We start from the raw sequence: 12,987 nt of genomic DNA, 5'->3' as shown, positions 1-12,987 counted from the left end.
CACGGATCCTGCTTGGGAGTCTCTCACTTCCTCTCTCTCTGCCCCTCCCCTGCTCTCTCACTCTCTGTCTCGCTCTCTCTCAAAACAAATAAATAAACATTAAAAGAAAGTGAAAAAAAAAAAAAAAGGAAGAACATTCTGACATATAGGACAATATGGATGACCCTTGAGGACATTATAGTAGGTGGAATAAGCTAGTTACAAAAAGATAAATACTGATAAGTGGTTGCCAGAGGCTGGTATAGAGTTTCAGTTTTACAAGATGAAAAGAGTTATGGGAATGGATGGTGGTGACAATTACATAACAATGTAAATATATTTAATCCACTGAACCGTATATTTAAAAATGATTAAGAGGTTGTTATGTTACATGGATTTTACCACAATCTGAAAAAATGGTAAGCAAACATTATTAATAACTGGCCAATATAGTAAAACAATGTTTTCTTGTAGTCTAAGTTTTAATTGATGGTACAAATCATGGTTCTCAAACTTTAGCATGCATCAGAGTCATCTGGAGGGCTTGTTAAAACACAGATTGTTAGGTCCCATCCCCAGGCTTCTGAGAATTTGCATTTATAACAAATCCCCAGTTGATATGAATGCTGTTGGTTTAGGAACACTCTTTGAGAACTACTATGCTGGAGAACCATATGTGTTGGAATTAAAGAGAAAAATCTTAAGACACAGGCGATCTCAAGGCGCCTGGATGGCTCAGTTGGTTGAGCGACTGATCTCGGCTTAGGTCATAATCTCACGGTTTGTGAGTTCGAGCCCCACGTTGGGCTCTGTGCTGACAGCTCAGAGTCTGGAGCCTGCTTCTGATTCCGTGTCTCCCTCTCTCTCTGCCCCTCCCCAACTCGTGCTTGGTCTCTCTCTGTCTCAGAAATAAACGTTAAAAAAATTTTTTTTTAAAAAAGACGTAAGCAATCTCTCATAACCAACAATAGGAAAGAATCCATTTTTTAAATTCTAGATTTACACAGTAGTTGCAAAAATAAGTTCCTGTATACCCTCCCCCAGCTTCCCCTTATGTTAATGTCTTATGTAACCACAAAAGACTTACCAAAGTTAAGTAAATTAACATGGTACAATATAAAGAATTTATTTTTAGTTTCACCACTTTTCTCACTAATATCCTTTTATTGTTCAGGATCTCCCCCCACCCCCCGCCCCGGTTTATTTTGAGTTGGGGAAAGGGGCAGAGAGAAATTAAGAGAGAGAATCCCAAGCAGGCTCCGTAACAGATGCAGGGTTCAAACTCATGAACCGTGAGATCATGGCCTGAGCCAAACCCAAGAGTCAGACCCTTAACCAAGTGAGCTACCCAGGCAGAACCTCTGTTCAGGATCTAACCTAAGATCCCACATTGAATTTAGTTACCATGTCTCCTTAGTATCCTCTAATCTGTGACAATTTCAGTCTTATCTTTTATGATTATGACACTTCTGAAGAGAACTGATTAATCTATATAATGCCTCTCAATCTGGCTTTGTCTCATGTTTTCTCACAATCAGATGGAAGTTATACATTATTGGGAATAATACCACATAAGAGATGTGCCCTTCTCAATGCATCAAGTAAGTCAGGAGGTAGGTTGATAAGTATTTATAGTGATGTTAACCTTTATCACTTGCCTAAGGTCATGTCTGACAAGGTTTTCCATTATAAGTTTATTATTCTTCCTTTGGGAATTACTAAATATATTGGGGGAAATATTGAGACTATGCAAATATATTGTTTCCGTTTCAACTTCAGCCTGCTAATTTTAGCATCTACTGGTAGATCTTGCCTATGGTAATTTTTAGTGTAGTGTTCTGACAGTGATTTTTTTTAAATTTATTTTTATTCTTTTAAGTTTATTTATTTTGAGAGAGAGAGAGAGAGAGAGCACGAACATGTGCACACAAGAGACAGGAGAGAGAGAATCCCACTAACAGTGCAGAGCCTGACATGGGGCTCAAACCCACAAACTGCGAGCTCATGATCTGAGCAGAGAAGTCAAGAGTCGGACACTTAACTGACTGAACCACCCAGATGCCCCTTTTTAAATTTTATAAAATGTTTATTTATTTTGAGAGAGAGCATGTGCACAGCAGAGGAGAGGCAGAGAAAAAGGGAGAGAGAGAATCCCAAGCTGACAGCATGGAGTCTGATGGGGGCTTGATCTCACAAACTGTGAAATCATGACCTGAGCTGAAATCAAGAGTTGGATGCTTAACCAAATGAGCCACCCAGGCGCCCCTGATGGTGATTTTTCCCCTGAGGGTGAATTTCCCTCTTTCCTTCCACATTTATTAAATGGAATGTTTTCTGTGAGAAGAGCCATGATTTCTCCTATTTATTTATGTCAACAATGGATGCATAGATATTTTAAGTTATTCATTTTTGGTCAATTCTTTGGAAAGGTGTAGGTAAAAAAAATCTAAGAAAATGGAGAAAAAGTATTATAAAATTGGTTTTCCATTTAGACAAGTTAAACTTTAAAAATTTATCCACTGAACTATTTTACTCTTATATTATTTAAGTTGAAATTATTTCAAAACATATTTCAAAGGAATAAATTGGATCATTTGTATAGCAGGTATTGGTACATGAATCTTCTGGGCTCAGGATTCAGTACTTCTTTTGCAGCTACTAATACCACAAACATTATGCATGTACAGACAACACAAAAGTCTTTAAATAAAACTTCCTATATTTTTAAAAGACACTTATGAAGTAACTAGTATATACTGAATAACATAAAAACTGTAAGCCACAGAGCTCAAGTTCCAAAAATGGTAGAGATATTTATATGGGATTAACCCTCATAAGGCAACAATTATAAACCATGGCGGGGGGGGGGGGGAATATTTAAAATTACTACTTAAAAGCACCAGAGATTGACTTAGTCAGGAACTGGGGGAGGGGGAGGGTAGGTGAAGAAGAAGGGGAGGAAGGGTGTGGACTGACCTTGAAAGAGGAGAATCACACTGGGTAACATCCTTGTTTATGTGCTTTTTCCCTAAGGGTACTCACCAATCTACTTGGTGCAGGGTGACTAAAATTCAATTAGAAAGCCATTCTATTGGCTTGATATGTCAAAGGATGGAGTTCTGGACTGCCACAGTGGCTGGAGACTGAGAAGAGAAATCATAGAAAATAGACAGACCCATAGGGGAGGCACAATTCCCCTCAAATCCATGGCTAATCTCCAAACTACATACATGAATGGGACACTCTAAGGATTCCAATGGGAAATGACAGAAGACTGAAAGATCCAAGCAGAGATTCTAGCTGCTGCCCATGAGGGGAGACATAGTTTAGAATATGATTCCTACTAAGTTAGAGGAATTTGATAGGCATCTCAAACTTTCCACTGAAAAGTTGGAAAACCCTACACTGAGAATAAATAGTAAGTCTAAGGAGTAAGGGATCTACCTTAAGACCAAGGGCAAAATCAAAACATACTTGCCCTAACAAACATGGAACCAAGACTCTATGAAGTCATGTGATCAGTCAGTAAGTTAATCGGTGTTAGATAAAAGAATCCAGGGTCATCGCAATTAGTCATTTATAATTCTACAATATGATAAAAAAAACTGCTAGACATGAGAAAAAGCAGATAAATGGAACCCATAGTCAAGAGAAAAAAGGATAAAAAATGACCCTGAGATGATCTTGTATGGGAATCAGCATATAAAAGCTTTACAGAAGCTATAATGAATGTTCAACATCTTAAATGAAAGACAGTCATAATGAATAAACAGAAATTTTCACCAGAAAAAAATGAAAATCCAAAATGAACCGGACAGAAACTACAACTGAAAAGTGTATTATCTGAAATTTAAAATTTACTATATGGGCTTAAAAGCAGATTGGAGATAGCAGGGGAAAAAAAGTCAATGAAGACAGATCAACTGAAATTATCCAAACTGGAGAATAGAGACAGTGAAAGAAAAAGAAATGAATAGAGTCTCAGTTATCTGTGGAATAAGTGTCAATAATCTAACATATGTGTAATTGGAAACCCAGAAGAGAAGTGATAATGGGGCACGAAAGTTATAAAAATAGTGATCAAATATTTCTCAAATTTGGTGAAAACCACTGGCTTACTGATCGAAGATCAGCAAACTCTAGGGAGATTAAATACAAAGATAACAAGAACTACACACAGTCAAAATTGCTGAAAACCAATAAAGACAAAACTTTGAAAGCAGCCAAAGAAAAAAGATGGATGCTTCATACATGGGAGCCAACAATATAAATAAAGGCAGACTCTTCACCATAAACAATAAAGGCTAGAAGACAAGAAATAACATTTTCAAATTGCTGAAAGGAAAAAAAAAATCTCAAACCAGGTTTCTTACAATTAGAAAAGAGAATTATAAATATGAAAAGGAAGAGATCTAGAACAAACTCTGTGGTGCTGAATTGGAATTGAAGGTACCAATGTGAATTCATGGTTTTCAAATATATAAACCCAGATGTAAAATCTTGGCTTCTAGATACCATTTTACACACAGGAACCATAGCTCTCTGGAGAAATGGCTGGTTACAGGACTGGATGGTGAAAATACAAGATGAACCTGGAGATCTGCAGGGAATGATGGCGATGAGTCAGAGGGGAATGATGCCAGCTTAAAGGGGCTTTTAGTAACCCAATATGGGATAATCTCAGTATTAAAATAAAAAAAATACAGTCTGCAATCTGTTGAATAAGGTACATTTCTTGAAAAACATAAATTACCAAAACTGACACAATAAGAAATAGAAAACCTGAATAGCTCTGCATCTATTAAAGAAGTTAAAATTGTAATAAAAAATTATTCCACATAAATTTTAAAAAATCCTCCCATAAAGAAAACTTCTACCCAGATGGTTTCACTGGTGAATTCTATTAAATAATATGAAAGAAATAATACCAGAACTATACACAAACACTTTTAGAAAACAGAGGAGGAAGAGAAGACTTCTCATCTCATTTTATCAGGGCATCATAATCCTAACACCAAAAACTGACACAGACATTAGAAAGAAAACTACAGGCCAATATCCCCCATGAACACAGACACAAAAAGTCTTAATAAATTCAATTAATGTAATTCACCATATTAACAGAATAAGTGTGGATGGGAGCATTTGACAAAATTAAACACCCATTCATGATGACAATAACAACAACAAAAACAAACCAAAATCTCAGCAAACCAGAAATAAAAGGGAACGTTCTTAATTCCACAAAGAGTGGCTAAAAAAATGTTAACTAACATCATACTTAGTAGTGAAAGACCAAATACAGTCCCTCTGAGATTGGGGACAAGGAAGGCAAAGATGTTGTTCTCTTACCACATCTATTCAACATTGTATTGGAGGCCACTGCCATTCAAATAAAGCAAAAAAGGGAAACAAATGGCAAATATGTTGGAAAAGAAGAAATAAAACTGTCTTTAGTAACAAATGATAGGAAATAAGGTCAAGAGTCAAAAATCAATTTATATTTTCTAGCAACAAACAATTAGAGAATGAAAAAATTTACAATAGCACTGAAAAAAGATTAAAGAGTTAGAACTGAGTAAGAAATATACACTGAAAACTAAGAAACATTGCTCAGAAAAATTTAGAAAGACAATTAAATGCAGATATATACCATGTTTACAGACTGGAAAACTCAATATTACAGCAAGGTTAATTCTACTCAAATGGATACATGGTTTCAATAAAATCCAAATCAAAACCCACAGACTTCTTAAAAGAAACTAAGTGGATTCTAAAATCTATATAGAAATGCAAAGTATCTATGATAGCCAAAATAATATTAAAATTAAGAATATGGAAGACTTGGGGCACCTGGGTGGCTCAGTTAGTTGAGCATCCAACTTCGGCTCAGGTCATGATCTCACGGTTCAGGGGTTCGAGCCCCCCATTGCACTCTGTGCTGACAGCTTACTCAGAGACTGGAGCCTGCTTCGGATTCTATGTCTCCCTCTCTCTGCCTCCCCACCGCCCACCCTCCCCGACTTGTGTTCTGTTTCTCTCTCTCAACAATAAATTAAAAAAAAAAATTTTTTTTATTAAAAAAAAGGACATGGAAGACTCACACACACTACCTGATTTCAAGACTTACTAAAGCTACAATGATGAAGACAGTGTAGTATTTGGTGCAAGGATAGACACTTCTAAAAAGAAAAGGTACTTTGAGCTCGTCCTCTGTGTGGATTTGAAGTAGGGGTTGGTCAGTGCCTCAGCTGCTATTACCCTTTGCTCTGCATCCCAGCAGCACCCTCTTTTCCAGGAGGTGCAGAAATAGACTACACTGGGGGCACCTGGGTGGCTGGGTCGGTTAAGTGTCAGACTCTTGATTTTGGCTCAGGTCATGATCTCAGGGTTCATGAGATGGAGCGCCGCATCAGGCTCTCTGCTGACAATGCAGAGCCTGCTTGGGATTCTGTCTCCCGCACCCCCCTTCCCCTCCCCACTCTCTCTCTCTCTCAAAATAAATAAATATTAAAAGAGAGAGAGAGAGAGAGAGAGAGAGAGAGAGAGAGACAGAGAGAGAGAAAGAAATAGAATACACTTGTACAACCAACTGATTTTTGGCAGCGACACTTCTGGAATTCATTGGGGGAAAGAAAAGACTTTTCAACAATGGTGTCAAAACAACTGAATAAAAAAGTGTAGGTAAAATAATGAACAGCACTCATAAGAATTAATTTGAGATGGACTAAAGGGTAAAAGCTAAAACTTACAAACCTTCTGGAAGAAAACCTAGAATATGTACAAATCATGGGGTAATGATTGACAGACTGGGTTTCATTCAAAAATTAGAAACTTTTCATCAAAACACACCATGAATAAGCAAGCCATATATTATGAGAAAACACAGAACACATATCTCACAGAGCCAGCAGCTAGAACTCAACAGAACTCAATACAATTGAGTTCTAGAACTCAATAATAAGACAATGCAATTTTTTTAAATGGCAAAAAACTTAAACAGATACTTCACAAAATATCTGAATAGCTAATAAGCACATCAAAAAGTATTCAACATATGCTCACTAAAAAAGCTTTATATAAGAACATCCATAGCAACTTCACTTACAAAAATGCAAGCAGCTTAGGTGTCCATCAAAAGAATGGAAAACAAACTATAATGTACTTATTCAACAGATATATCATAAAAAAGAATAAACTACTGATACAGTGGTATAAAATGGATGTCATAAAATTACACTGAGTGAAAGTCAGACTCCAAAAATCTATGATTCTATTACATGAAATTCTAGAAAAGGTGAAACTAACCTATGAGAGTAAGCTGACCAGTTTTTGATTCACTGGCGATGGGAAAACTGATTGGGAAGGAGACCAAGGAAACTTTCTTGGGTAATGAAAATGTTCTATAGCTTGATGAGGGTGGTGGTTACACAGGTAGATAGACCCATCATTAACTCACTGACTTATACAATATCTATGCATTTCACTGTATGAAAATTTTACTTCAGTGAAAATGTAAAAGTATGCAGTTAATATTTTAGAGGAAAAAGGACTAAACATTTGCATAATTAATAAAAATACGCTATTTTCTAGGAAAAAATAGTTATGGTAGGTTAGACAATTCCTTTTCCCCTCAGAAATGGATAGAAGACACTCAGAGGAACATTAGACAGATTCAAGAAACCAGTTCTAGTCCTGCAGGAGTTTCTAGAGTAAGGCTATGCATAAGCTTTTATTTTCTAGACATCCCATCTGTAAAATGGGCATATGATCTTGTTTACCTCCCAAGAAAGTCACATAGATTAGTAAACTAAAACTTGTCACACTCTTAAGATTACCCTGGAATAAAAAGGCTAAAAAATTCAGTATTTTACATTCAATATTTTACTAAGACTTCTTCCAGGCTAGAATTAAACTAGTGAGTATAATTGCCACTGGCAAGATACGCTCTGTCCCCATGCAACATTTGGAAAGGTAGCCTCACTGCTGAACCAGAGGCAGAGAATTTTGCGTTGGAGTACTTTAATACGTTTTTATATTGCATATAAAGCACATAAGCATAAACCAGTAAGATGCCTTGCTGAAAACTACCTTCTTTGTGAAAGCAGGCTGTAATTCTGAACAAGTTTTCAATTTTCACAGTGCTGCTAGGGTAAAACATTTTAAAGAGTTTAATTTTTTACAATGGATTCAATGACATAGGATTATCTAACAAAGTAATGGCTAATCAATAGAAGGTTTAGTTGTCAGGTGAAACATATAACACACTAAAAGGGATTGATTGCCAGACTTCTCCTTATTTACTAGAAGGTATATATTTAAAATGACACAAACTTGTTACCAGGCTGCATTCTTTTAACCTTGCAAAAAGCTGCTTAAGAAATCTGTTCAGCAGCCCTATAGCAAAACAAGATATGGTATAATGAAAATGGGCAGCGATTGGGGGGCAGTACAGGGGGGTACAGGGAGGGGGGAGACGGGGACCTTCAGATATACGGTAACATCAAATCAAGTTCCCAGCAAGAATATGGGATAGAAAAAGCAAACTACAAGGCGACATCTAGGGAAGCTGGGACTGGGCTTTAAAAATGCCACGCTGATGCTACCCAATCTCATTCAATGGATGCAATGCTCTATCTGATCTCCCAAAGTACTCTTAGGGCAGATTTTTAAAAGACTCATACAAAAGGGCACAATAGGCTCCCCTCACCATTTTTTTTTTTTTAATGGTACATCCACATTAAGCACTGAACACAAAATGAATTGGTCCATATGGGCTTCGACCAGCATATAAGCTGTTTCCTTTATAATTTATTCACAACATCTCAAGTCTCTATATGAAAATACACTTTTTATGGTCATTGCAACCCAGGAGTTCAATAATACTTTTTCTACTAAGTCAGTGATTACACAATTTATCAAAGAATGATTACCCTGAAATAAACATAAAACAAAACACCAACCCCCTATACAGTCTTCCTTCCTCAAAGTAATTTTAAGAAAGCCGGTTATTAAATTGCTTCTTTTGGAAGAAGGGTTTTTGTAGCTAGACACAAATTGCTAAACCATGTTTTTAAAAAAAGTTATTAGACTCTGAAGGATTCAGCCGAAGTGGGAAGTTAAATAAACAAATCACTTCATCAGACTTGGAAAGATCACTTTTGTCTTACTTAAGAGACCTACATTAATTACCTTTAAGATCTTTTACATGGACTATTTAAAATAAGTACAATTTATTTATTTATTTCAAATGAGGTGCTTCTTCCAAAGTATTAAATAATGTCTACAAATGCAAAAGCATTTTTATAAATAGGTAATTAAAACAGATGACTAAAATTAAGTCAAGCTGCAAAACATTACCCAGGATGCACTGTGATTTTTTTTTTTTTTTTTTTAATAAACATCTCACGCAATATTTTTCCATCCAAAGCCCAAAGCACTTCAGGGGGTAAAAAAGAGGTAGGAAGTTTCACAGGGAAAAAAAAAAAGCACACATATATAATGAAATAACGCCAAACTCCAAACTAAAGTATTTACAAGATAGTCCCTTAAGCATAGTTTGTCATATTGCAATTACACCTTGCCTACTGCCAAGTCAAAGTGCTTACTATTGCCACTAGAGGGAGAAGTGTCTTAACACAAAGCAACAGCAGATAGGGAATGGGTTTTCTTGAGCAATTATCAGAACAAAGCTCCCCTGGCTGTGTGTACCTTCTAATTACTCAATACAATTAAAATGACTAACCTAAAACAAATAGAAAAAAAACTTGCCTGGCTAATATCTGGGACTTCATTAAACCTTCTCTCCTCATCAATCAAATCAGAAAGAAGGGAATGCCATCATATACAAACATTATAGAGCTATTAAAGGAAGTAAATTCAGTGAGGTTTTTTTTTGGTTTTGTTTTTTTTTTTTTTTAAGGAAGAAAAGAAGTGGCTCTCTTGAAAAAAAGAAATGTCGTGGTATTTACCCATCTGGATGCTGCTTGAAAGCAAATTGTCCTCCAAAGAGCAGAAATACAGTATGTTTTCTCTCAGTTCACTGGCTTATGAATGACTTTTTGTTGTTGTTGTTGTTTTGTTAATACACAATATAATGTCATTTTCTGTGTCAGTGACGTGCTTTTTTCCTCCTACTCATCCAACTGTATAAAGGAGCTGTGCCAGTTAGACCCCCATGCTTATACGGGGCTGTTTAAGATCTTTACTGCTGTGTTTTATGGATCTACTCCAAGGTACTGTTCAGAACAACATAGGAATTTGGGGGCACAGGGATAGGAAAGGAAAACAGCTACTTATTCCTTCCAAAAGGCTTATGTAGTTCCCTTTATAAGGCCCAGTCATTAACAGAAGATGACAACACAGTCATTTTTCTTTCAGCTGACAATTGTGACATTTTTCCAGCAGCGTGCAAGGTGTTGAAAACCTGGCAGCTGTTACCTCCTGGGATGAAGATACTTTTTTATCCTCCCTTGACAGTTTAACTCAGTGGGTCAGCACCTTTAAAAGACTGCAAAGTATCCTTGAAGAGGATGGAAGCTTGAATTACTGCTCCCTCCCTAATCAATGTAAACCCTCACTGCAGGTGAAGTCTCCATCTATAGAGGTGCATGGGGGAGGAAAATGTAATGCCCTGAGCCAGATGGTTTTTATCTTGTTTTTAAAGAATAAAGGAACAAGCTAACAAGGGAGACAGCTACTTTGTTAGCTTCTTGGCCTCTCTCATGGCTTTGCATCCCCAGGGTTCCAGCTACACAAGAGAAAGAATACAGAAAAACGTAAACACTTAAAGAAATATAACTAGAGGGCTGGCATCATGCTGCTTTCAAAGAGTTGAGAGAGTTCTACTCAATGCTTTATTTATCACTGCCCACGTTCTCAGGATGGTAAGTGGACACATACACAAAGGGAATGGGGGATGGGGGAAGGATTAGACAGAGGTCACAATTTACTCAATTACATAGAAAGGCAGGGCTGACAGATCCTATTAGCACCAATGTGAAGCAAAGGAGTTGCATGTTGTAAGGCTACATTTTCAAAAAGTAATGAGTACTTTCATGTATCCTCCCAGGCCTTTGCCCTTGTTTGCTGATATGAATAAAAGCTATGAAAACAGTTGCTATGGTTTCTTTGACTTCACATTTTAGGAATAAAAGTAGAAAGAAAATTGTAGCCACTTTGTACATTCTTTAAATAAAAGTTCACACTTCACTTAATGTGGATAGAAGAGATTATTCTGAAATTTAGAAAATTAAAAGAATACATTACCTTTCTTTCCCCACCAACTTTCCTGCCTTCTGATATGGAATGGAAAAGCAGGTATACAAAATGGCTTAGTGACACAGGGACTAGTGTCTCCTGACTTTCTCCCTCAGTATTTTCTTTTTCTACTAATGTCTTTGTTAGGTTTTGGAATTACGGTAACAGTGGCCTCAGAATACAAGTCCGGAAGTGTTCCTGCCTTCTCTATTTTCTGAGTTTGCACAGGAGTGGGTTATTTATTCTGCAATATTTCATAGAATTCACCAGTGAAACCATATGGGGGCCTTTTGATAATGTGATTTCTTTAATAGACATCAGGCTATTCAAATTTGGTTTCACCTTGCATTGGTGTCTGTAAGTTTTATTTTTCAAGGAATTAGTCCATTTCATCTAAGTTGCCAAAGCTGTGGTTTAAAGTTGTTTATAATATTCCCTCATTATCCTTTAAATGTCTGTAAGAATTGTAGTGATAACCTTTCTTTTAGCTCCTCCAGTGATTAAGTAACTCAAAGTTACCACACAGTAGTCAATCAACACCTGTGAAAATGTACTTTAGAACAATATATGTAAACTATAAAATCAGTTTAAAACACTACTATGTAACCAAACATTTAAAAATAAAAAGTGAAAGAGTTCCTGAAATCCCATTAGAAATATCTGTAAAAGAATCTCAAGGGATTGGCCTAAGTGATGCAAATCCTACCTACATCAACACTAGGGAAAAGGCAGCTTTGACATCTTTTTATCTATATAGCTTGACTAAAGTGGGGAGGGGGAGCAAATGGCACTTCATTATTGTCATGCAACAGAGAAAAGGGGGAGTTTAAACAGCTTATATATTATGTCCTACATTAAAAAAATCAGCAGTGGGGTAATCAAGTTCAGGGCAGTCCCGGACAGCTGCCCTGTGACCCGCTTCTATTGACCCCTGCTATTCATCACTCTTCCCTAAGATTGAGAGGGCAAGCTCCTAGGGAGTGACCACCACAATAGACAGACACAAGCCAACAGTAATCTGGTTCGAGCAAAAAACCAGATGGCACTGCAATAAATTTACAAATCTGCATTCATGGGGCTGTTAAAACACCCAGAAGCTAAAAGATTCAGAGGGCCCCAAGAGGATCTCCTACTTCCCAGTTTCTAAAGGCCATTTCTCTTTCCAAGAACACTGAGTTCATGCTCTTCATAAAGAGAATAGAGAAAAAACCCTTTACAAAGAGAGGAGGGGGAAAAAAAAAAACCTCATGACCTAATTAATCTCCAGAGCTTGGATCTCAACACTGAATGGCAGATATTAGAAAAACCATTGTGGAGCAATAGGAGGAAAAACAAAAACAAAAACAAGACAGTTGTTATATTAGAGTGGAGAGGGTGAAGCAAACCTGCTAAAAAGCAATGAAAAAGCCACATCAAATCTCTTTCAAATACTGCACATGACAGATCTTGCAAGTAGAAAATGATTCAATAATGTATGCATTTATTTTTAAAACGAATCAGATTAGTCCCATGTGTGACCTGCTGGTCCATCTGTATGTGCTGGACTTAATAGGCACGATTCTCTCTCTTGCTTCAGTTTGAAGTATGAGAGAGATAAATTTAGTTTAATTTTCAACAGATCAGCCTATCCATTTTCCAAATGGACCATCTGGATCAGCCTATTAAAATTAATTTATAACTTTGCAGAGTGAAAATTCGTTTGTTAGCTTAAATAAAGTTGCCAAAACTTTTTGTTGTGTCATTGTTTTC

At 36.6% G+C, this 12,987-nt stretch overlaps 1 protein-coding gene across 4 annotated transcripts in view; it reads right to left on the bottom strand.

Moving 5' to 3' along the window:
• BTRC (beta-transducin repeat containing E3 ubiquitin protein ligase) overlaps positions 1–12,987 on the bottom strand; it is a 182,697-nt gene that overhangs the window by 68,307 nt on the left and 101,403 nt on the right. The window lies entirely within an intron of this gene.

Source organism: Leopardus geoffroyi, chromosome D2 (assembly GCF_018350155.1).
Source record: "Leopardus geoffroyi isolate Oge1 chromosome D2, O.geoffroyi_Oge1_pat1.0, whole genome shotgun sequence".
Lineage (NCBI taxonomy): Eukaryota > Metazoa > Chordata > Mammalia > Carnivora > Felidae > Leopardus > Leopardus geoffroyi.
The sequence above is the reverse complement of the archived record's forward strand: the minus strand, read 5'-3'. Positions and strand labels throughout refer to the sequence as shown.